General features: G+C 49.1%; 2 pseudogenes; both read left to right on the plus strand.

The window, feature by feature from the left end:
- LOC135913850 (uncharacterized) overlaps positions 1-7,999 on the plus strand; it is a 45,778-nt pseudogene extending 37,779 nt beyond the window's left edge.
- LOC135913470 (uncharacterized) overlaps positions 1-21,965 on the plus strand; it is a 478,190-nt pseudogene that overhangs the window by 391,100 nt on the left and 65,125 nt on the right.

Here is a 21,965-nt window from a genome sequence, read left to right on the forward strand (position 1 = left end):
ATGTCGCTGGGTTGTTGGGCAGACGGGCAAACTGTTGGTCGATACGTCGGCTTTTAGCGAATTCCAGGCGGCGGCACTCTTTTATAACTGCATCCACCGTCGCGACGTTGTTAAATACGAGCAAGTTGAAGCCGTCATCGGCAATGCCTTTGAGGATGTGGGAGACCTTGTCGGACACAGTCATGTGTGCGTCAACTTTGCGGCATAGAGCCAAGACGTCCTGAATGTACGTGACGTAGGGCTCCATTGACCTCTGCACACGACCGGAAGGCGCCTTCTGCGCGGCAAGTTGGTGACCGTAGTGGTTGCCGAACAAGTCTCGAAGCTTTTGCTTAAGCGAATCCCAACTGGTCAGCCCATCTTCGTGCGTCCGATACCAAACTCGAGGTGTGCCACCGAGGTAAAAGACGACGTTGGCGGGCATGATAGTTGGGTCCCACCGGTTATTGCGGCTGACGTGTTCGTAAAGGCTGATTCAGTCCTCGACGTCTTCCCCATCCTTCGCCGAGAATACGCCAGGATCACGGGGAGCGGAGAGGGTGATGTAGGCCGTCGAAGTGGCAGCAGGTGTCGGAGCCGGTGGAGTCGGGTTGGCGTCGCCGGGAGCCATGAAGGTAGGCTCGACGTACCATCCACTGCGAAGCTCCGTGACGAGGTACAGGGAACGTCCACCTCCACCAAATATGTTACGTATGAAGACACCAACGAAAAGCTATTTACAAGTATATTTACAAGGCAATACGCCGCAGTTGACCAAGAGGCCGCGCTAGCTTCCAATCGTCGTCTTCGTCTTCTTCCTGCTCGGCTCTTCGTCATTGGGAATACTACCCCGTAGCAATATATACTGATGTATAACGATGCATATAAATGACCATGTTTTCTTTTTTGCCTTTTTGGTATATTTGTACAAAAATGTCTTGTTGATTCTTAGATATCCTGTCATAAGTAAGTATCTGAGTTTTCAAATTTATGTTTAGTTTATGTTTAGTAAATTTCTGCTTAAGGTTTTTTGTACCAAAAAGGTTACAGTTATCGCGCTGCCGTGTATAACGCCTCCTGGGTCCAGTCAAGCTGCTGACGGCAGCTTTTAGCCCGGGAGGACGTTTCTAGTCTGTACTAGAAGAAGAATAAACTTGAACTTGAACTTGTGTGCATATTATCGACGCGTCATTGAAAATGTTTCGAAGATTGGTGAGTCGCTATTTCGCCTTACGCGTGACGACGCGCCATTCCTCTGCACTGATGAAGAACAGACCGCCTTTGCGGAGTTACAACGTCGATTGCCTTCTCCACCCGTGCTCGGTCATTTTGATGAAGATGCTCACATATACGTACGCACTGACGCCAGCAATATCGGTCTCGGAGCTATCCTGGTGTAACGGCAAGACGGCACTGAACGAGTTATCGTCTACGCGAGCCGCAGTGTGTCACCGCGCTGAGTTCAATTTTTCCACCAGAGAGAAGGAGTGCTTCGCGGTTATTTGGGCTACTACAATGTTTAGGCCGTATTTCTATGGGCGGCCATTTAAAGTTGTGACCGATCATAACAATTTGTGTTGCTTGACCAACCTCTGAGACCCTTCTGGACGAATGGCACGTTGGAGTCGGTGACTTCATGAATTTAACATCACCATCGTATGCAAGTCAGGCAGAAAACATGAAGATGCTGACGCGCTATCAGGAGCACTTGTTGAATCTCAGAATCCTGACGAGGAAGACTACAGCGCCTTCCTTGGAGCCTTCAGCGGGCCGGATCTGCTAGCTAAACAGCGATTGAACGTTCAGTTAAGGCCCATCATCGACCACTTAGAAGGTGGCATTGCGTCCATTCCTCGCCCTATTTCGGGACTGTTGTCGTCATTTCGCCTACGAGAGGGCATCTTATCCAAAAGAAACACAGGTGCCGGCGACAAACCACGTCTTCTAGTAGTGCCTCAAGCCCTTCGCGACGACATCCTATTAGCCTGCCACGATGAGCCGACATCTGGTCATTTGGGCTACTCAAGGACCGTGGACAGGGTACGACAACTTTACTACTGGCCTAGACTGACTGCTTGCGTCAAACACCACGTGAAAGGATGCCGTGAATGCCAGCGCTGCAAGTCACCGCTCTTCAAGCCTGCCGGCCTTCTACAAGCCATCGACCCTCCGCGCACGCCGTTTGATCAAGTTGGAATGGACCTTCTTGAACCATTTCCTTTGTCTTCCTCCGGCAATAAGTGGATCATTGTCGCAACTGATTACTTGACGCATTACGCTGAGACGAAGGCGCTGCCGCCCAGGAGAGCATCTGAAATCGCCCAGTTTTTTATGCATCACATTGTGCTTCGGCATGACTCACCGTCATTCATCATCACCGAGGGACGGCATTTACGGCGAAACTTCTGCATGACCTCTTCAAGTTGAGTTACACGAGTCATCGAAAGGCCACTGCATACCACCTTCAGACTAACGGCTTGACAGAAAGACTAAACAAAACACTGGCAGACATGATCTCTATGTACGTGGATGTGCAGCACAAAACGTGAGACGAAATCCTGTCGTACGTAACGTTTGCGCACAACACTGCCGCGCAGGTCACTACACTACTCCCGCTGTTTCGCCTCGTTTATGGTCGAGATGTTCAAACTATGGTGTACGCCATTATTCCGTATGAAGACATTGATCAGCTCGACCAGGTAACTCCTGACGTCGATGAGTACATTCAGCGCGCTGAGGAAGCACGTTAACTGGCCCGTGTGCACATAAGACAGCAGCAGTGTACAGATGCAATAATGTACAATCTCCACCATCGACAAGTTACCTATGAACCTCGTGACCAGGTTTGAGTTTAGACCCCCGTAGACGGCGAGGTCTCAGCGAGAAACTCCTGAGTAAGTACTTCGGACCATACACACGAATTAAGGGGTGTAAGCGACGGGAACTATGAAGTGCTTCCAGACGGAGACTCGCCATCGCCGAAGCGTCGTTTACCACGCGCAGAGACTGTACGTGTCGTCCGCCTCAGGCCGTATTTTACATGGTGATGTTAAGTGTACTGGTGACACAAACTTTTGGTTTCGTTGTCGTCGCGTCGTTCTCCAAAAAACTCGAAGCGATTTTTTTGTTCTCGACCACAAAACACATTTTTTCCTCATGTGCATGTCCGTATGGATGCAAGCGCGTTTCCTTTCTTTTATTGTCTTACTTAATTTGTGCAATTTCCGTGTACGTTTTGTACACGGAAATGAAGGAAATGAATACACGGAAATGTTTACGTTTTGTACACGCAATGAAGCATCGCGTCGATGCTTCATTGGGAAGGGGAATAATGCCACCTAGTGTTTTGAGCCAGCAAACGGTCAGCTATGCGTACCCAGCAAGAACGGCGAAGAAGACGACGAAATCAAAGACCCCGCGCCAGCTGGAGAACCGTCCCTTCGTGTCTGGCGGCTGCTCTGGTAGTGTTGCTTACTCTTGCCAATGCACGTGACTATATATATATATATATATATATATATATATATATATACATAACGAGAAGAAAGGGGGTTAACCGAGGGGCCCGAAATGCGAAGGTTGTGGGTTCGGTTCCCACCTGCGGCAAGTTGTTTTTTCATCCACTTTAATTTCCATAAATTATCGTTTCTTTATTTCATTTATTAAGCACAATTAACTTACCCTATGTTGTCCTTGGTGTCAGTGTTTGTTGGCTTCTTATGATATGATATATGCGCCCACGCATATATACGCCCACGCAACTTTCGTCCACGAAGACTTCACGCTACCTACGACTTTCAAGGTAAAGAGCCCCGTTACCATCAACTGGCGTCTTCGGCAGAATACTTAAATACGCATTCTGAAGTTCGCCCTTTGTCAGTGTGTTACTGCTGCGGCATGCCTGGCCATATAGCTAGGTACTGTAGCCGACGCCGAGCATCGAACTACCTATCATCTGCGCCGACTATGTGGTGTAGCGGTCGTACACTGCGCACTCCGTGGCCAGGGTACTCCCCTTCAGGAAGCCACTTCCGAGAGGACCGATGCACTCCTCCAGGAGACCTACTTTGGAGAAGAAAGAACCCGGAACCGCTAGCGCTCCCCTGCCTCCGATCGTACTCTGACACCACCACCAGCCTTCCTAGCCTCCCAATCGCCATTCCCTCGGCCGCGATTCACGTCACCATCGCCTCGGCGCCGTTTCCTGTCGCCCCCGCCGGGAAACTAGCCAGCGCGGCCGATGGAGGTGAGGTCGCTGGAAAATGTGCGCTGCCGACTCAACTGCCTCCAACTATTTTCATGCTCAAGAATAAGGTTCATGTACTGAATGATGGGGTCTCTACAATGGCTTTAGTCGACATGGGAGCAACTGTCTCGGTCGTGAGTGTGGGGTTTAAAGGCCTTCTGGGACCCAAGGTAATGTTTCGTTGGGACCAGTGCGCAAGTTTCCGTGGAGTCAGTGGTGAATAATTACATCCGGTCGGTGTGTGTAGCGTGGATGAGTCTTTGGGTGGGAAAGTCTTTACTGCAGAGTTTACTGTTCTTCCTCGCTCCTCGCATGAGGTGATTCTGGGGATTGATGTTTTGCAGTTGTGTGGTGCCAATGTTGACTGCCGGACGGGAGAACTCACTGTCGACACCAGTGTTTCGCCTGTGCTCTTTGAAGGTGCAGCTTGCCCGAAGAGTGTGTTGTGCGTGTCTCATGATACCGTTGTGCCCGCCATATCAGCGATGCGTGTTGCCGTCGCCTGTTCGTCTCCGACTCCTATCTCGTTCGATGCTGCAGTGGAACCTGTACATCGGAACTCCCTAAGAAAAAACATGTTAGTTCCGGACTGCGTGGTCTCAGTGACCAATAGATGCGCAGGGCTGTGGGCGCTAAACTGTTCCACTGAAGCGGCAGTGCTACCTCAAGGCCTATAGTTTGCCACGTTTCAGGAAGGCTCGCCCGTATCGCTGGCAGTGCTTACAGAGTTACCCGATGGAGTCGCAACCAGTGTCTCGAGCCCCGAGAGCTCGAAGATACTTCCCATTATCGATAAATCACTCAGTAATCCCGAGCGTCGAGTGTTCATGGCCCTGCTTACGAAACACACCTCGGTATTCGACTTTGGCGCAGCACGATGGCCCGCCATCGATTTGTGCGTCCAGAACTCGTCACCGCATCAACACAGGAGCCACCCAACCAATCCGACAAAAACCCTATCGTGTGTCCCCGTCAGAACGCAAGATAATGAGCGATCAAGTCCCAGAAATGCTATGCAAAGGTGTCATTCGAGAATCATCTAGTCCTTGTGATATTGGTGAACAAGAAAGACGGTACGGGGCGGTTCTGCGTTGATTATCGTCGCCTAAACGCCGTTACTAAGAAAGATGTACATCCGCTCCCACGAATTGAGGACGCCATCAACTATCTCGACGCGGCATCTTACTTTTCCTCTATGGATTTACGGTCAGGTTACTGGTAAATTCCTATGCAAAAGAATGACAGAGAAAAGACAGCATTTGTAACGCCCGACGGATTATTTCTATTTAGCGTGATGCCTTTCGGGTTGTGTAACGCGCCCGCAACGTTCTAAAGGTTCATGGACACAATATTACGCGGCTTAAAATGGGAAGTTTGCATGTGCTACTTAGACGACCTTGTGATCTTCAACAAACGTTTGGACTTGGTCTTGAACTGCTTGAAGAAAGCGGGTCTTGTGTTCAATTAAAGAGAATGCCGTTTTGGGGAACGACAAACTCCTGTGCTAGTACATCTGGTAGCTAAAGAAGGCATCCGACGAGATCCAGAAAAGACTGCGGCCGTAGAAGCATTTAGGGTACCCAACTCTGTCAAGCAGTGACGAAGTTTCTTGGGCTTGTGCTCCTACTTTCGCCGATTCATTCCCTGGTTTGCTGACATGTCCCATCCACTTACACGCCTTCTCCAAAAAGGCGTTCCCTTTGAGTGGACTGCAGATTGCGACTCATCGTTTCACCAGCTCGAGTTCCTGTTGACGTCCCAACCAATTCTTCGCCACTTTGATCCTTCATCACCAACTGAGATTCACACCGATGCTAGTAGCGTAGGCATCGGTTCTGTGCTAGTTCAGCGTGTTGGCGACAGTGAGCACGTGATCTCGTACGCTAACTGGTCCTTAAGCCGCTCCGTGCGCAACTACACAGTCACCGAACAAGAGTGTATGGTGGTCATCTTAGCAGTGCAACGGTTTCGTTCCTATCTTCACTGTGACCGCAGATCATCATTCGCTATGCTGGCTTGTGAATCTGCGGGATCCCTCAAAACGACTAGCGCGCTGGGCCCTCCGTCTACAGGAATACGATTTCGTTATTTGCTACAAAAGTGGCCGGTGACATGCTTACGCTGATTGTCTCTCTCGGATGCCATTTCAAACAACTGGATTTGATGCGGACAACTTTGATGAATACATCGCTTTTGTGTCCCCGGAATTTCCGGATATGGGTACCGTCATACCCTAGCAGCACAAGGATGAGAGCTTACAACCGCTCCTCGCGGCAGTACAGGAGTCACCTGCAGGCAGTCGCTTTCGCCTACGTGATGGTGGCGCGCTGTATAAGAAGAGCTACTCGACCACCGGTACACGCTACCTTTTAGTTCTCTTCAAGAACCTTCGCAACGAAGTATTATATGCCATGCACGATGACCCAACTTTCGGTCATCTTGGTTCGACACGTACGCTCTATCGGGCTCAAGAACGTTTTTTCTCGCCTAAGATGCCGAAGGATATCGAATGGTACGTCGCCAGCTGCTCTCAATACCAGCGCTACAAGCGTCCGCCACAAGCGCCACACGGCCTGCTTCAACCAGTTCCCCCTTCTAGCGTCCCCTTTGAGCAAGTTGGTACAGATCTTCTGGGCCCTTTCTGTTGTGTCATTACCTCTTAGATAGAACCTGTAGTGGCACTCGGACGTCACTGAAGTCTTGAATTGTGTATCTTAGAGCGCACGTGCTTGTGTGTGTGTGTCAGTGATGTCACTGATTAATGGCTCTGTGTAGCTATGTAATACGGCCACGTAAGTGCCTTGTGGTTCTTTTCCGTTGTATTGCAAGTGGCAATAAACATGTGTTCTTGCAAGTAGGCTGCTGCGTACTTGAAGGCACAACAGTGGCGACGAATATGGGACTCTCATAGCGGATGATAACCGGGCCATGGCTGAAGCGATGGTTGCGGCTCCAGCAGTTTGGGAACAGTAGGCGTCTAGACGGACTGCCACAGCATAGCTTCCTTCGGCCGCTTCGAGCCGTTCACGGAGGACGGAGACCAAGACTTCGAATCTTATGTGGAACGCTTTGAACACTACATCCGTGCCACCCAGATCAGCGACGACTTGAAGGTATCCGCTTTTGTAACAGCCATTGGAAAACAGGCCTACCACACGTTGAAGAATTTGTTGGCCCCAGTGAAGCCCGAAGCTAAAACATACGACGAACTGGTCAAGGCTCTATTCACCGAAGCCCTTGGTGATAGCGGAAAGGTTCCGGTTCAACCGTAGGTCGCAGCAAGAAAACGAACCACTTGCTACGTTTGCATTAGAACTGAAAAGGTTGGCTGCATCCTGTGAGCTCGGGCAATTCCTGGATGACGCTTTGCGGGATTGGTTCGTGGCCGGTCTGAGAAACTAAACAGCACAAGCCGAGCTCGTCAAGAAGAGTGCCCTGACGTTCCAAGCTGCTTATGACCTTGCCAAAAGCGAGGAACTCGCTCACACCGTAACAAGGAAGATTCACCCTAAAGACCTCAGCGAGGTGAACCTGGTCCAGCAACCACAACAAAGAAAACCCGAGGCCACCGCATGGACAAGACGGGCAGCGAGAAAGAACACGGAGCGGCAAGCCGAATCAACTGACTGTTTCCGTTGAGGATCAACGCATACCGCCGCAACCTGCCCCTTTCGCAAATATCCATGCCGTGCCTGCAAAAAGGTGGGACACCTGGCAAGGGTCTGCAGAACGACGCCACGTTCGGTACACGCCCTTGGAGAGAGCACTGGTTGAGAAGGCTCCTGTGACTCGGACAGTATAAGTGGTGAGGACGATATTTTGCTGAGCCACATTTTTTCATGTAACAGTAATGACGGTAGCTACATTGTGAAAGTAAGGGTGGCAGGTAAGACCGTCGAAATGCAAGTTGACACAGGAGCATCTGTGTCTATCGTACCAGAAAAGATATACCGGCAATATTGGTCTGATTTACATCTAGAAAGTTGTAGTTTACGGCTAAAAACGTACGTATAGAGGTGTCCCGCTGGCAATTACAGGGAAGTTCACGGTGCGCGTAGAGCACAATGGCCAAACAGTGATCTTGCCTTTAGTTGTAGTCCTAACACCACAAATGTGTGACACTTTGTGGTTGGGACGTTTTTGGCTAGAGGCTTTGAAGCTGGATTGGACGAGTGTGTGTAATATCGGTCTTGATAAATCAGCCGCAGTCACTAGGACTGATAGCTGACACATCAGTGAACTTAGTGCTAAAAGACAGCAGGGGTGCGATCTTGTACGCGTTCCAAAATAGAACGGAGGCGGTTCGTTCCACCGAGGCATATACGATTCGTCAATTTGAACCGTGCCGAACGCCACAACGTCAATTGTGACGTGTAATCTGCTGTCAATCATTCCGTGTCGCCTGCTATCGGTCGAACGGAACGGAACATGCCGCCTATTACGTGACGTAAAGAACGGACCGCCTCCGTTCTATTTTGGAACGCGTACAAGATCGCACCCCAGTACACCTGTTTTCTGTAAGCATCGACCTGTGCCATTTGCACTGAGGGACGCCGTAGCACAGGAATTGCATTCACTAGTGGAATCGGGAGTACTGGTGCTTGTACAGCAAAGCGATTGGGCTACGCCCCTAGTAGTCGTACCCAAGGCTAACAACAAAGTTTGCATATGCGGAGACTACAAAGTGACGGTAAACCGTTGTCTGAGAACTGATTATGACCCTTTGCCAACGTTGGAAGATGTTTTTGTCACACTGCACGGATGCAAATGTTTTACTGTTCTTGACCTTTTTACAGCGTACCAACAGTTGCAACTGCACTCTGATTCGCAACCTTTGGTCACTGTGAACACCAACCTAGGCCTTTATCGATACACTCGTATGCCGTACGGAATAACAAGTGCTCCGTCAATTTTCCAAACCGCGATGGATGACATGTTAAAGGGTTTAGACAGAGTTTCATGTTATCTTGATGATTGTTATTAGCAGGAGAAACAATGGAAGAATGCTATAATAAGGTCGAAGCTGTGCTGACACGGTTCAAGGAACGGTGTGAAATTGCGGAAGAAGAAATGCAAGTTTTCCGCGAAGGCGGTGATCTATTTGGGTCACGTGATTGATGACAGCGGAATCCGTCCTTCAGAAGACAAGGTAAGTGCTATCAAAGAAGCCACCAACGCCAAAAAACAAGGACGAGCTATGGGCCTACTTAAGCTTGTTAAATTTTTATGGTAAATTCGTGCCGAACATGTCAGCACAGCTTAAACCAATATATGATTTGCTGGCTGAGAATGTTAAGTGCAAATGGATGGCTTCCGCAGAAAAAACCTTCAAAGAATCCAAGGGCTGGCTGCTCAGTGCATTCGTGCTCACCTACTATGACCCTTCCAAGGAGCTACGGTTGGTTGGCGCAGGCTTTTTTCACAAGGAAGGATCTGAAGAAAGACCAATCGCTTTTGCGTCTAAGACTCTGAGTAAAACGGAGCAGGCGTACGCCCATATCGAAAAAGCTCTGGCTGTCGTGTACGGGCTAAAGAAGTTTCACAAGTACCTTTTCGGGCGGAAATTTGGGATGTACTCCGACTATCAACCCTTAGTGGGGCTATTAGGACACGGTAAGCCAATTCTTGCTATGTCGGCGGCACGCGTGCAGCGTTCGGCCTTACAGATTGCTGCTTATGACTACAAATGGGTTTATCGCAAATCACGGAATATCGGCAACGCTGACGCACTTTCACGCCTGCCGCTTCCGAACACAGCCGGTGGGTGCACAAATTACGTGTGTGACGTGCACATAGGTTTTTCTACACTGGACGAGCTCCCACTCTCGGCAGAAGACATTAGAGGGGAAGCAAGCAAAGACAAGCTGTTATCAAAGCTGTTGTTTTACACGCAGGTCGGCTGGCCTTCAGTAGTGTCTGATGACGCTTTGGCGCCATATTATTACGATTTGATTGAGCGATGCTCAAGAGACGAGCATGCTCAACGACGAAGAAGTTGGTCGGTGCCCTTGGCACGAGCGAGTGTCAGCCTGGCTGCCTGGCTCCAGTGTAAATAGCGTGTAAATAGCATCTCTCGTCCGTGTCTTTCCACACGTAACATTTCTGGTGGAGGTCAGCGATCCCCGTCCTCACCACGGAACTCCGTAGTTGTCGGCACACCGAGCTTGTCACCATGCCTCCCGTTGACGAGCCCGCCTCCGCTACGGCTTCGGCTTGTCCGACTGCTCCAATCGTCACGGTTGCCCCACATCGTGACCCAGGTGTGTTCTCTGGCCTGGAGGGACAGGATGTCGACGACTGGATCAAGCTCTATGAACATGCCAGCGCTAATAACAGGTGGGACCCAACGATTATGCTCGCCAATGTCATCTTTTATCTCGGCGGCACCCCACGCGTGTGGCACCAAACACATGATGACGAAATAACCAGTTGGGACAGTTTCAAAGAACAACTACGGGAACTGTTCGGCGACCCCATTGGGCGCAAGGCTGCCGCGAGAAAGGCTCTTGCGTCTCGTGTTCAGTCACCTACAGAGCCATACGTTTCCTACATCCTCGATGTTGTGGCTCTATGCCGTAAAGCTGACGATCATATGTCCGAAGCAGATAAAGTCGCACATGTGCTAAAAGGCATCGCTGACGACGCTTTCAATTTGCTTGTTTTCGGCAACGTGTCGACTATCGACGCCATTATAAAATAATGCCGTCGCCTTGCACAGGCCAAGAGCCGCCGTATTTCACACCACATTGCGCGCCTACCCAACACTGCTGCTACGACGAAGGTGCTACGACAAGTTGTGCGACGAAGTGAGCTTTCTGTTGACAGAGAATGCGTGACGTGGGGAAATCGAGTGATAGTGACAATGTCTCTTCGCGGAAAAGTGTTATCGTTGTTGCATGAAGGCCATCCTAAAATTGCACGTATGAAAATGCTGTCTAGAGGCCACCTGTGGTGGCCCCGCCTTACGCAAAACGTTGAACAAACAATGAAATAATGTGTCACATGCCAGTTGACCCAAAATGCGGCACCCAAAGTTCCTGTAATGTCATGGGGAGTGTGCAGGCGCCGATGGGAGCATGTGCACTTAGATTTTGCTCATCGTGACCAGCATTGGTTTCTAGTGCTAGTTGACTCCTATTCAAAGTGGGTTGAAGTGTTTGTCATGAAGTCAACTAGTAGTGAAAAGACAATAGAGAAGCTGCGCACAGTATTTGCCGCCTACGGGTTACCGGAAGAAGTGGTAACAGACAATGGCCCGCAGTTTACATCAGCACTTTTCGAGACATTCATGAGACGGAATGGCATTTGGCACACTAAATCGCCTCCTTATCACCCAGCATCGAATGACAGCGCGGAACGTTGTGTACAGACTTAAAAAAATCTTTTTAAGTAGGTCATGGACGAACAAAGAAATGGGCAGACGAAGTTTCTCCAGCACCGGATCGACCAGTTCCTATTCGATTATAGGAACACGCCAACAGGGGTCACTGAAGACACACCAGCCCAGCTATTCTTATCGTGGAAACCTAGGACAAGGTTGAGCCTTCTCCATCCGGATATCGAGCAAAGGATGGAAGAAAAACTTAAGACAACAAATCAGTCGGCAAATCAGCGACGATGTGCGTGGAGGAAGGAGAAGGCGTCTTTGTACAGTGTCTACGACCCGGGAAAGGGGAGTGGTTGAGCGGCAAGGTAAATAAACGTGTGAGTTCAAGCACCTGTGTGGTCGGGATAGGGAACGAAGAGCGGTACGTTCATGTTGATAATCTGCGACCGCGAACATTTCTGGACTGCTTCCCGCAGTCTCTTCATGCGCCATCGCCAAACCCGCCAGCATGTAGCCAAGACATTGTGTGTCGCACGTCTCAAACTGCACACCCTGTAAACGATGGCGGAGCGCGAGAGATGGTTCAGGTGCCGTCTCCAAACACCGAACAACCAGCATGTAGCCAAGACATTGTCTCTCGCAGGTCTCTAGGTGCACACCCTGTAAACGATGAAAGTACGCAAAAGATGCCTGACACCGATCAAGCAGGTGAGAAGACAGTAGCTACCGACAAACAGGCCACCCCTCCGGACTCATCGACTGTAGGCTGGGAGTCCAGCGGTGGCGCATCGCCATCTTCCCAACAGGAGCTTCGACGCAGCACCAGGCAAAGACCCGACCGCTACTGAGAACACTTCGGGGGCGGGGGGGGGGGGGGGGGGGAAGGTAGTGTTGTCATTACCTCTTAGATAGAACCTGTAGTGGAACTCTGACATCACTGAAGTCTTGAACTGTGTATCTTAGATAGAGCGCACGTGCTTGTGTGTGTCTGTGCTGTCACTGATTAGTGGCTCTGTATAGCTATATAAGACTGCCACGTAAGTACCTTGTGGTTCTTTTCCGTTGTATTGCAAGTGGCAATAAACATCTATTCTTGCAAGTAGGCTGCTGCGAAGTTGAAGACACAACACTTTCCCGCGATCCTCCAAGGGCAATCGTTGGGTTATCGTTTGCGTAGGTCATCTTACCCGCTATTGTGAGACCACCGCGTTGCCATCGGCCACAGCTACAGAAGTTTCTATCTTCTTGCTGGCTCACGTTATACTCCGACATGGACCTTTTCGCATAGTAATCAGCGATCATGGGCGACAGTTTACCGCGGACGTAGTTGAAGAGACCCTTCGTCTGTGTTCATGTAGCGTCCGTCATTCAACGCCCTACCATCCACAAACTAATGGTTTGGTCGAGCGCACAAACAGAACGCTTTCCAACATGCTCTCCATGTATGTCGATTCAGCACACAAGAATTGGGACAGTATCTTGCCTTTCATTACCTATGCCTTCAATACCGCGAGGCACGAGACTACTGGTTACTCACCATTTTTCCTTCTTTATGCTCGTCCGCCGCGCTACACCCTCGACACCATATTTCCCTACTTCGCTCATGACAACGAATCAATTGATGAGATCCTCTGTCGAGCAGAAGAAGCGCGGCGCCTCGCTAGGCTACGCGCCCTGGCATCGCAGGACCGGTCCCAGATGCGCTATGACGGGCCTCACCGCCACGTTTACTTCGATCCTGGTGACCTTGTCTGGCGCTGGACGCCGTTGCGGAAGCGTGGCTTGTGCCAGAAGTTTCTCGCCCACTACGTCAGCGCCTACGTTATTCTGGAGCGCCTCGGCGAAGTGTGGCGCTCTTTGGCAATACCTGGCCCTTGCGCCATAGAACACTTCACATCATCATCATCAGCCTCAGCGAAGTGAACTATCGCACTGCGCGTCTCACCAGCAATGGAAGACGCTCGGCCAAGGCTGAAGTGACATGTTGCGCGTCTGAGGCGTTACAATCCACGAGATGACTGACTCGCCCGGCGGGCTTCGTCTGCCAGCGGGGAAATGTCATGAGCTCTGTCATAACCACGGCTGCCGTGCAGACAACCACGTGGAAGAAAAAAAGAGAACGATGTTGGCCAAGCTGCCTCAGGATCGCTGGAAACGCGCCTATCCACCAGATTCATCTGATTCTGCGTGAAACACCTCGTGTGTAACAATATATATATATATATATATATATATATATATATATATATATATATATATATATATATATATATATATATATATATATATATATATATATCTATATATATATATATATATATATATATATTGCTAAACGTAAGGAACCCCGTTAGGTGACTTAGCCACTTCTGGCTCGTCGCCCACTTACTGGCACCATGAGCAGCAGATGCACTTCTGGTTTTCCTTCGGGTCTCAGAAGCTGAGTGCGCCAGCTGTAGCAGACGGCCCTGGAGATTTCCGTATTTCCACTTTTCCGCTGCAAGGGCTGCGACGACACCGCTGACTCCGTCTCACGCTTTTCCTTTTTGTCGGCGTGCCACTTTGTTGCTCCACGATACCGGAACTGCACATGGCGCCTGGCTCGCCAGAAGCAGCAGGCCGGGAAGATTATTTGCGGGGCAGAGTTATAACTTTACGAACATGCACCTTCCAGCTAGTGTAGTTGTTCATCGATCTTATCGGCACTGTGAAATTTGCGTCGACCTTCGTTCCAATTGCTCTCAGTTTTACGACGAAAGAAGTGTGCAAAGCTCTATCCGTAACCTTTTCTAATGGCTGTTCTTTAAGATCTATTTACCCGGTAGGCATATGCTTATTTTCTATATGAGCTTATATAAAAAAGCTCCGTATGATCATATAGGAGCATGTAGGGCATATCAGGCATGTTATTTTATAGCTTCGCATGATTTTTACTAAGCTGCAGACACCGTCAGCTCGAAGCGCCTTAAATGTACTTGATTCCTTGCATCCATTGCTTGCACGTCTTCAGTAAAGACATCAGGGCTCGCCTGTTATCATCATTTAGGACGGAAGTCAGAGGTTTATACGATATGCCGGGGAACGCTAGAAGCCTCATGTCTCGCATTTTATCTTTACATCGGTCCATTTTCATAAATCGGCTTCCAACCTATCGAGTTTCATTATACTAGTTGGTTACGAACCCATCAACTATTCAATATTCGGTGAACACAGCAGTGGACGCTTAGATCGGCACAGGCCACTGTCAGCTGTCATCAACACTTCGACTAGCGGCGGCCACAGCAAAGTGTTCATTTACATCTGCGCGAGCTTCGCCTTCAACGTGTGACGACTACTGCAAAGCACTCAACTATATCTACACGAAGTTCGCATGTGTTCCCCGTTCCCTGCCGGCTCATGTCAAGAACTAATCACCCCAGCTCGGAAAGGGACCTCTGCGGATAAACTGTGGTGCGGATCCTGATGAAGCGGCATGTGCAGTGTTCTCTCTGCTCCATAGTACGTGGCGCAAATCAAAATGAGGAACTAAGGCTTTCTTAAACAAAAAGAATTATAAAAATGGCAGATAAAGAAATCTGCATGCCTGTCGGTGACAGAATGCCCCTGTGTTTTGGGAACTTCCTGCATTATTACAGGAAATATTTAATTTCTTGTCCATGACATCGGTACCACTGGTAGGCGAACGGGTCAATGTGCGTAAGATCGCACTTCTTTCGTGGGCACGGAAGATTGCTAAACTAGTTTAAGCTGGCTGTAGCTCCAACAGTTTTTACGAGAAGGTTTAATAAAATTGTGGTATCCTTATAGCATCGTTTCAGCATATAATAACTCAGCACAGCATGTTAACTTCAGTGCTCATTCGTATCGCTAAGCTTTTGCCAACCGTTGCTCTCGATAAAGAAAATGACAAGAACAACATTTTGAGTTCCAGAACTGAAAATCTCCGTTCAACATGAGTACGTACTGAACTCCCCAAACTGCCAGGTCGGATTGTGGCATTACCCAGAGCGGGACTCTGGAGTTGTTTCGAAATAATGCCTTATCTTGGGTATTTGTTCTCCACAGAGGACGCCATGCGGAGACCGACTGGCCTGATAAGTTCGCGAGGGCGTAGAAGCTAGTAGAAAAACTATTTAGTTTGGCTAGAGTGTTGCACGCTGACAGTGCACAGAACTCGCTAATCGTGTGAAAACGTGTCTGCAGAGGTTACTTGCGTTCGGCCGCACTGTCTCGCGGCCGGTCCGAGGCCGTGAGCAAGCTGCCATCCCGGAGCTAGCGTGAAAATGTGGTCCATAAAACCGTTAGATCCTTGTGTTCATCGCAACCAAGTGCTGGTTTTGAGCTTTTGATTTTGAACGGAGAAAGGCGGTGTTCAACTGGCAGACAGACGTGAAGTGCAGTCTGGAAAACCTAAGCTGTGAGTGTCGCTAGCGCCTGTATGAAACGTGTGTGCGAAAGGTCATCTTGCACGTGCGAAGCCATTCCGAACGACAAATTTGCGCGTCTATTGCATTTGTAATGATTGATGCAAATTCTTCAAAGTTACAAACTCAAATACTCAAGTATCAAGTTTACAACGCTACAACTTAGGAATCAATAGGGATATAACCATTCCGTAAAGTGCAGCTAACGATACATTCAAGTGGGATGAATTGATGTAATATACACAGCTGCAATATACATTGCTAATTTGTGAGCATGACTTTTGCGAAAGCCTCGTAAACGTTGTAGTAATTTCATGTAAGCTGTAAACTAACAAGTAGGGAGCAAAAAGTATATACCACTTTGCTTTTGAGTCCTGTGAGCTAAACAGCTCAGAGTGTTGCTGCTGCGTTATTCCAGACCGCTCGCCTAGGGCAATAGTGTCTTGAACACACACTACCATGTTAAGTAATCCAAACCGCGTATCCCCTCACCATGCAAACAAATTGCGCATTCCAAGAATGTATCACGAAGAAACCATATACATCAAGCATTTCGTGAATGTAATGGCGGGCTTGTGAGTGAAATGTTATTCATAGGTGGAGAGGTAAGCCGAGCAGGATACTTTGCATGGTACTGGCAGGTCTAATATTTAACAAAAGCTCAAAGGAAGACAGAGAGGGGCAAAACGCGCGCGCATCCACTCGCATGAAAACGCTAAATGTGGCGGCAGTCAGCATCCTGAAAGAAACTAAGTGGAAAGTGGAACTACCGCAGATAAACAGTACGTTATCTCTTTCTGTGATGCAACCAAAGGTACAGAGAGAGAGTTGTTTCCGTTCGCTGCTGTATCTTTCATTGAGTGCTTGTTGTGTGAGATTGCAATGCTTCATTGATTGTTTCGAACATATGTACTTTACAGAAATCTGACATCTGTTTTTCGTGTAGAATTACGGATTACTAAACTTCGTGCTTCCATTTCTTATTTGCTTACCAAAATTTGGACATGCCTTTTTTTTAAATATGCAAATTCCTAAGTGAAAATTCCGCATCATACACTCACTAGAATTTAATTTTCTGTCTCAATTGCGACAACTTTCAATCAAATCAGTCAAGCGCCTTTTTCACAGCATTCCTGTGTTTTGGGAAGGGAGATGTAGTTCGCGCCGAGCTAAAGATTCCTCTTAAAGGCAAGCGTACACCCGGAAATCTCGTGCCGTAAGCCCGTCATGGTGCCCGGAAAGCAAAAGCATTCTCGGCGTCCCTGTCACGCTGAATTTCTGATCTCCGATTACAGCGTCCTCCGAGGTCCCTTTGGGAAGGTGCATTTGTGATGATGATGCATTGCTGCCAGCCACCGCTCGTTATTTTAGCCCCTGAGTATTCGTGGCGCGCGATAGGCAAGCATAAATAAATGCCTCTGTAACAAATGTGATGAATCGACAGAAGCTTAACTCGCTTCTAGCGCCTGTGCTATCTGCAGGGGCTAAGCATGAAAGACGAGCCCAGTAGAGCAGTTTATTGGCATTTTATTTCGTTTTAATGCGAAAAATTCTTTCTTCCCCCGACTTTGCAGTTTCTGGCCGTCTAGTGCCAACTTGTGTCACTTGACGTCACACTGTGTTACGAGGCCCAAGCAAGACAGGCTTATGCGTATAAGCCTTGTAAACGAACCAAGTATGCCCACCTCCGTTCTGCGCAGCAAAACAATAACTACGTATATAAAACAAAACATATACAGGGTGTCCTAAATATCATGTACCAAGATTCAAAGAGAGAAAGAAAATGATAAATGAAAGGTAGGGCGGTTAACCAGGACTGAGCCCGGTTGGCTACGCTACACTGGGGAAAGGTAAAGGGGGACAGAAAGATTAAAAGAAGAGAAAGTCCACTGGAGATATCAGTTGGTCACTCAGTCCGGATCATAGACGCTGACTTAATCCGGTCGCTTTCAAATATCGCAACAGCGCTTTTGTGGCCTTTTGTAGCTGCGATATGCGAGGCCATGGTTCCAAGATCTTGTTCAAGGTGAACGCCTTCAAAGATTCAAAAATATGCAAATGCCACGTAGCTGGACAAAACCAAGGGAATGCTGTTTGCCGTCGCTTGAAGATACTCAGATTATTTCTTGCTTTCTGCCTAATTAAATAATTCGTGTTAATCAGTTATTCAACTTCTCAAGCATTATAATTGGATGAAAAGTGTTAATGAGAAAATTGTTGACAGAAGCGAAAAACCCCCGATCTAGCTTTCTGTTGCTAAATATGTGCTACATAAAAGTGTTTTTCCTAGTGCGAAAGAAGCCCGCGAATACACGCAAGGTGCCTCGATCGGCCAGTCGCGTGGCAGTTGCATATGTGCAACAGCTCTGTTCACTGCGGAAATACGTCGCAACCACATGCACGCGATTTTCGAGTGACGGCAACAAGCGGTGGCAGCGAGCGATAGGTTTTCCCATCGAGGAGGGCGATCCATCGCTATCGCTTGTCGCGTCATCAGATTTTGGCCAGCCAGACTATTTCGCCTGTCGCCCGGAAGTCAGCGCGGCGACTTCCTCTGGGGACAGTGGCATTGGGAAACAACATGGCAACAACCAGTCTGTCTGCTTCAATCTCACTTAACTCTTGCAACTTCCTCTGTACCGTGACAGCAAAAAATAAGTAGTTAAATCAGTAATCGCTTCGTCTCATCTCAAGCTGAGGTCAAAGTATCGGCATTGTCGTTATTATTGAGATCAATAGTTTCTTTTCGCACTGCTAGGCCTCGGACACCCCCGAGAGGCACGAAAGTGTGGAATTTTGCTTACCACATGGGCACCACGGCATTTCACACTGGCGGTCTCGCGGCATGGAACGCATTTCTACTGGAGTTGAAAGCATATTAAGGTTACTTTAATACAACCTCGCTAAAACGTGTCATCCTCGTACATGTGCCATTTGCTTACGTGCGCACGAATGTATTTACTCGTACTACAACGCAAATTTGTCGCTAGCTCTTCCGTGATGTCGCGTCCATGTAGTGTCACGGTTGGCGTGTAACGCCCCAGGCAAAAAGGATGCTCGAAAAACCCTGCTCAACCAAAATGCAGCTCACGGGAGAATGTGCTCGGATAAAGCAAGCCGTAGAGGCCTCCAGTGTTTGCTTCCTGTGGCAAAGATTTGTATCGAAGGCCCTTTGGAGTACTGGACACTGAAGCCGCCGTCTCGGCGCATCTCCCGCCACAGTATTCATACTTGCTTTTTAAGAAATCCGAGGATTTGCTGCGACGAACGGGAATCGGGTTTAGTGAGGGAATAGTGCAAGCCCTAACTTGTTCCATGGCAAGGGATCTCGCGACCAAGGCAGTGTACGAATGTCCAGTGGTGGAGGAAACAGGTTTGACGGAGGATTCATCAACCAACACCAAACAAGACAGCCCTATAAGGGATATTGCGGAAAGTACACTAGCTAAGGAAGAGGGCACGAAAGCACCGGAGCCTGAAATGTCACGAGAGGCAGAATGCAGAAAAAGGTTATTAAATGTAAGCCTTGCCACATTGATTGCTGAACAGGAAAAACATTCCACCATGCGTAACCTAAGGCCCAACGCGAAAGAAGGTGTGGCCAAAAAGAACGTAATGTTCCTCAAGAGAGCAGGCGTCCTCTATAGAAAATACGCCAGTCGAAAGGGAGTGCAATTCGACCAACTCGTGGTACCGCATCCCTATCGTGAGCAGCTCCTGCAGCTGGTCCACGGGGGCTTTTGGACAGGGCATCTGGGCATTCGGAAAACAAAGGACCGCTTGCTGCACGAATTTGACTGGCCCGGCTTCTTTCGGGAAGTGGAAGCATTTGTAAGAAGCTGCGACACATGTCAACGCATAGGCAAGCCCGGAAATAAGGCTAAGCGCCAATGAAACTTGTTCCCATTATAACGGAGCCGTTTCGACGGCTTATAACAGACACAGTGGGACCACTTCCTGCTATGCAGTTTGGCTCTCGGTATATTTTAACGCGATAGCGTTAAGGAGCTCGTGTCGCAGAAAAGCCGGTGTCGTCGGCGTCGGTGTCGGGTGTCGGCGTCGGTGTCCGCGGCGTTGACCGTGAGCGATAAATCACGGCAGGCACTTCATAAATAAAAAGCAACTTCCAAGATGGGCTGGGTGGGAATCGAACCAGGGTCTCCGGAGTGTGAGACGGAGACGCTTCCACTCAGCCACGAGTTCGATGCTTGAAAGCGGTACAAACGCGCTTCTAGTGAACGCGGTGTTGCCTTAAAAACGTGCCGTAGAAAGTTATACTGCGGCGTATATCGGTGATTATGAGCATGTAACTTACAGAAGTCGCATTTACACGAGTAGCGAAGAACGTTTCCGCAACATTTCTTCTGCGCTTACCGCACACGCAGAGCCATCTTGCGGCAAACACAGAAGACCCCCTCCTCTCAATGTACGGCGCTGCCCCGACAGGTGGCGCGCCATGCGCGCATTGGGCCTTGCTGTGCGCGGACCGGTGCCAGGTGCGTTGCGGCTCCGACCCCCTCTCCCCTGAAGACGCTTCGCCGTGCTCTCACGCGGGTTGCAGAATCAAGCGCCGTTCCTTTCTTTAGATTACTATCTGTCTATCTCTCTGCCCGTGCCGATCACGACGTTTGGCTGGCGTAGATCGTTTCCCCCTCCGAGACACCGAGTTCCTTGGTTCGTTCCGTTTGCCCAGGCGCACGTTTCGTTGCCGCGCCGAACGCTGCGTTGCTCGACGCTCTCCGTGTGATAGGTGGGCGCAAAGTTCGATGCGGGGTGCCTCGTAAGTGATCCCTGCGCCGTAGCGCTTTGTCTTACACCCCTTGGCGGGTCGATGGGAACGCTGTCGCGTTCAACTCTTGAAGGCGAAGCTTAAGCGTCCTCCAATTTTTATCTGGAATATCTGCGTCACGAAATAATGCCTCACATCAATCGCAAGAGTTCATGTGATCCGCCAAATGCGTTGTTTCCGTCTTTTTTATTATTCAAGGCGTGCTCTCTAAATCTGTCATTTACACACCTTCCTGTTTGTCCGATATAGCTTTTGCCACAAGTCAAAGGAATATCATAGATAACTCCGCTGGTGCAGTTTAAAGAGGGCCAGCAGTGCTCCTTTCGGCAACCTCGCCTTGTTTTGCCTCTTGTAGCGCTGCGAGGTCAAAGGCGGTCAAGTTTGTTGCGGGCAGAGAAAAGCACACCAACGTCGTGCCTATTCGCGACCTTCTAGAGAAAATGCGAGACTTTATGCATGTAGGGAATTACTTCAAGCGCATGTTTTTTCCCGAACCTTATTATTGTCTTTCTTTTGTATTTGCTTAACCTTCTGAAACAGACCCTCAGCAGCTGCAGGGATTGATGGCTGTTGACGGGTAACCTGCTACCAGCAGTTTTGTCACCTGCGCTTGAAAGCTTTCTTGCATCTTGTAGTAGCACGATTTCTATAGCGAATACTCAAGACAAAGAGATGCTGTCACTGTCTTAGAGTGAGACGAATCGAAATGTAGGATTCCCTTTCTAGCACGAGGCCTACCAGACCAGCAAACATGTCCCCTGGAAAAACTAAAATGAATATCTAGAAACGGTAGGGATTTAAGAATGGGAAGTTCTTGTGTGAAGGTCGGTTAAAATATTGCTACGCGCGTGTGAAATTTGCTTGTTTGAAGGAGGCGCAAGCGCCATCACTCGAGAAAAGGGGAGGAAGAACGAACTGTGCTCGCGCTGTGAATCTAACCGGTCAGCGCTGCAACCGCTGTTGTAAATATAACCTGTAAATAGTTGCTCGTCTTACTGACTCGTCCTTTGCGTAACATTGTGGTGGAGGTGGAACGTCCCCCTTCCTCGCCACGGAGCTACGAAGCGGCCGCACCGTCATCTTCTCAGCCATGACTTCCGATAGAGCCACCCCGTCGCTACCTACACCTGCAGCGCCAACCCCAACGTACGTTACGGTGCCTAGTCTCCATTATCCTGGGACATTCTCCGCCCAAAATGA

This window comes from Dermacentor albipictus, chromosome 8 (genome assembly GCF_038994185.2).
Source record: "Dermacentor albipictus isolate Rhodes 1998 colony chromosome 8, USDA_Dalb.pri_finalv2, whole genome shotgun sequence".
Taxonomy (NCBI): Eukaryota; Metazoa; Arthropoda; class Arachnida; order Ixodida; family Ixodidae; genus Dermacentor; species Dermacentor albipictus.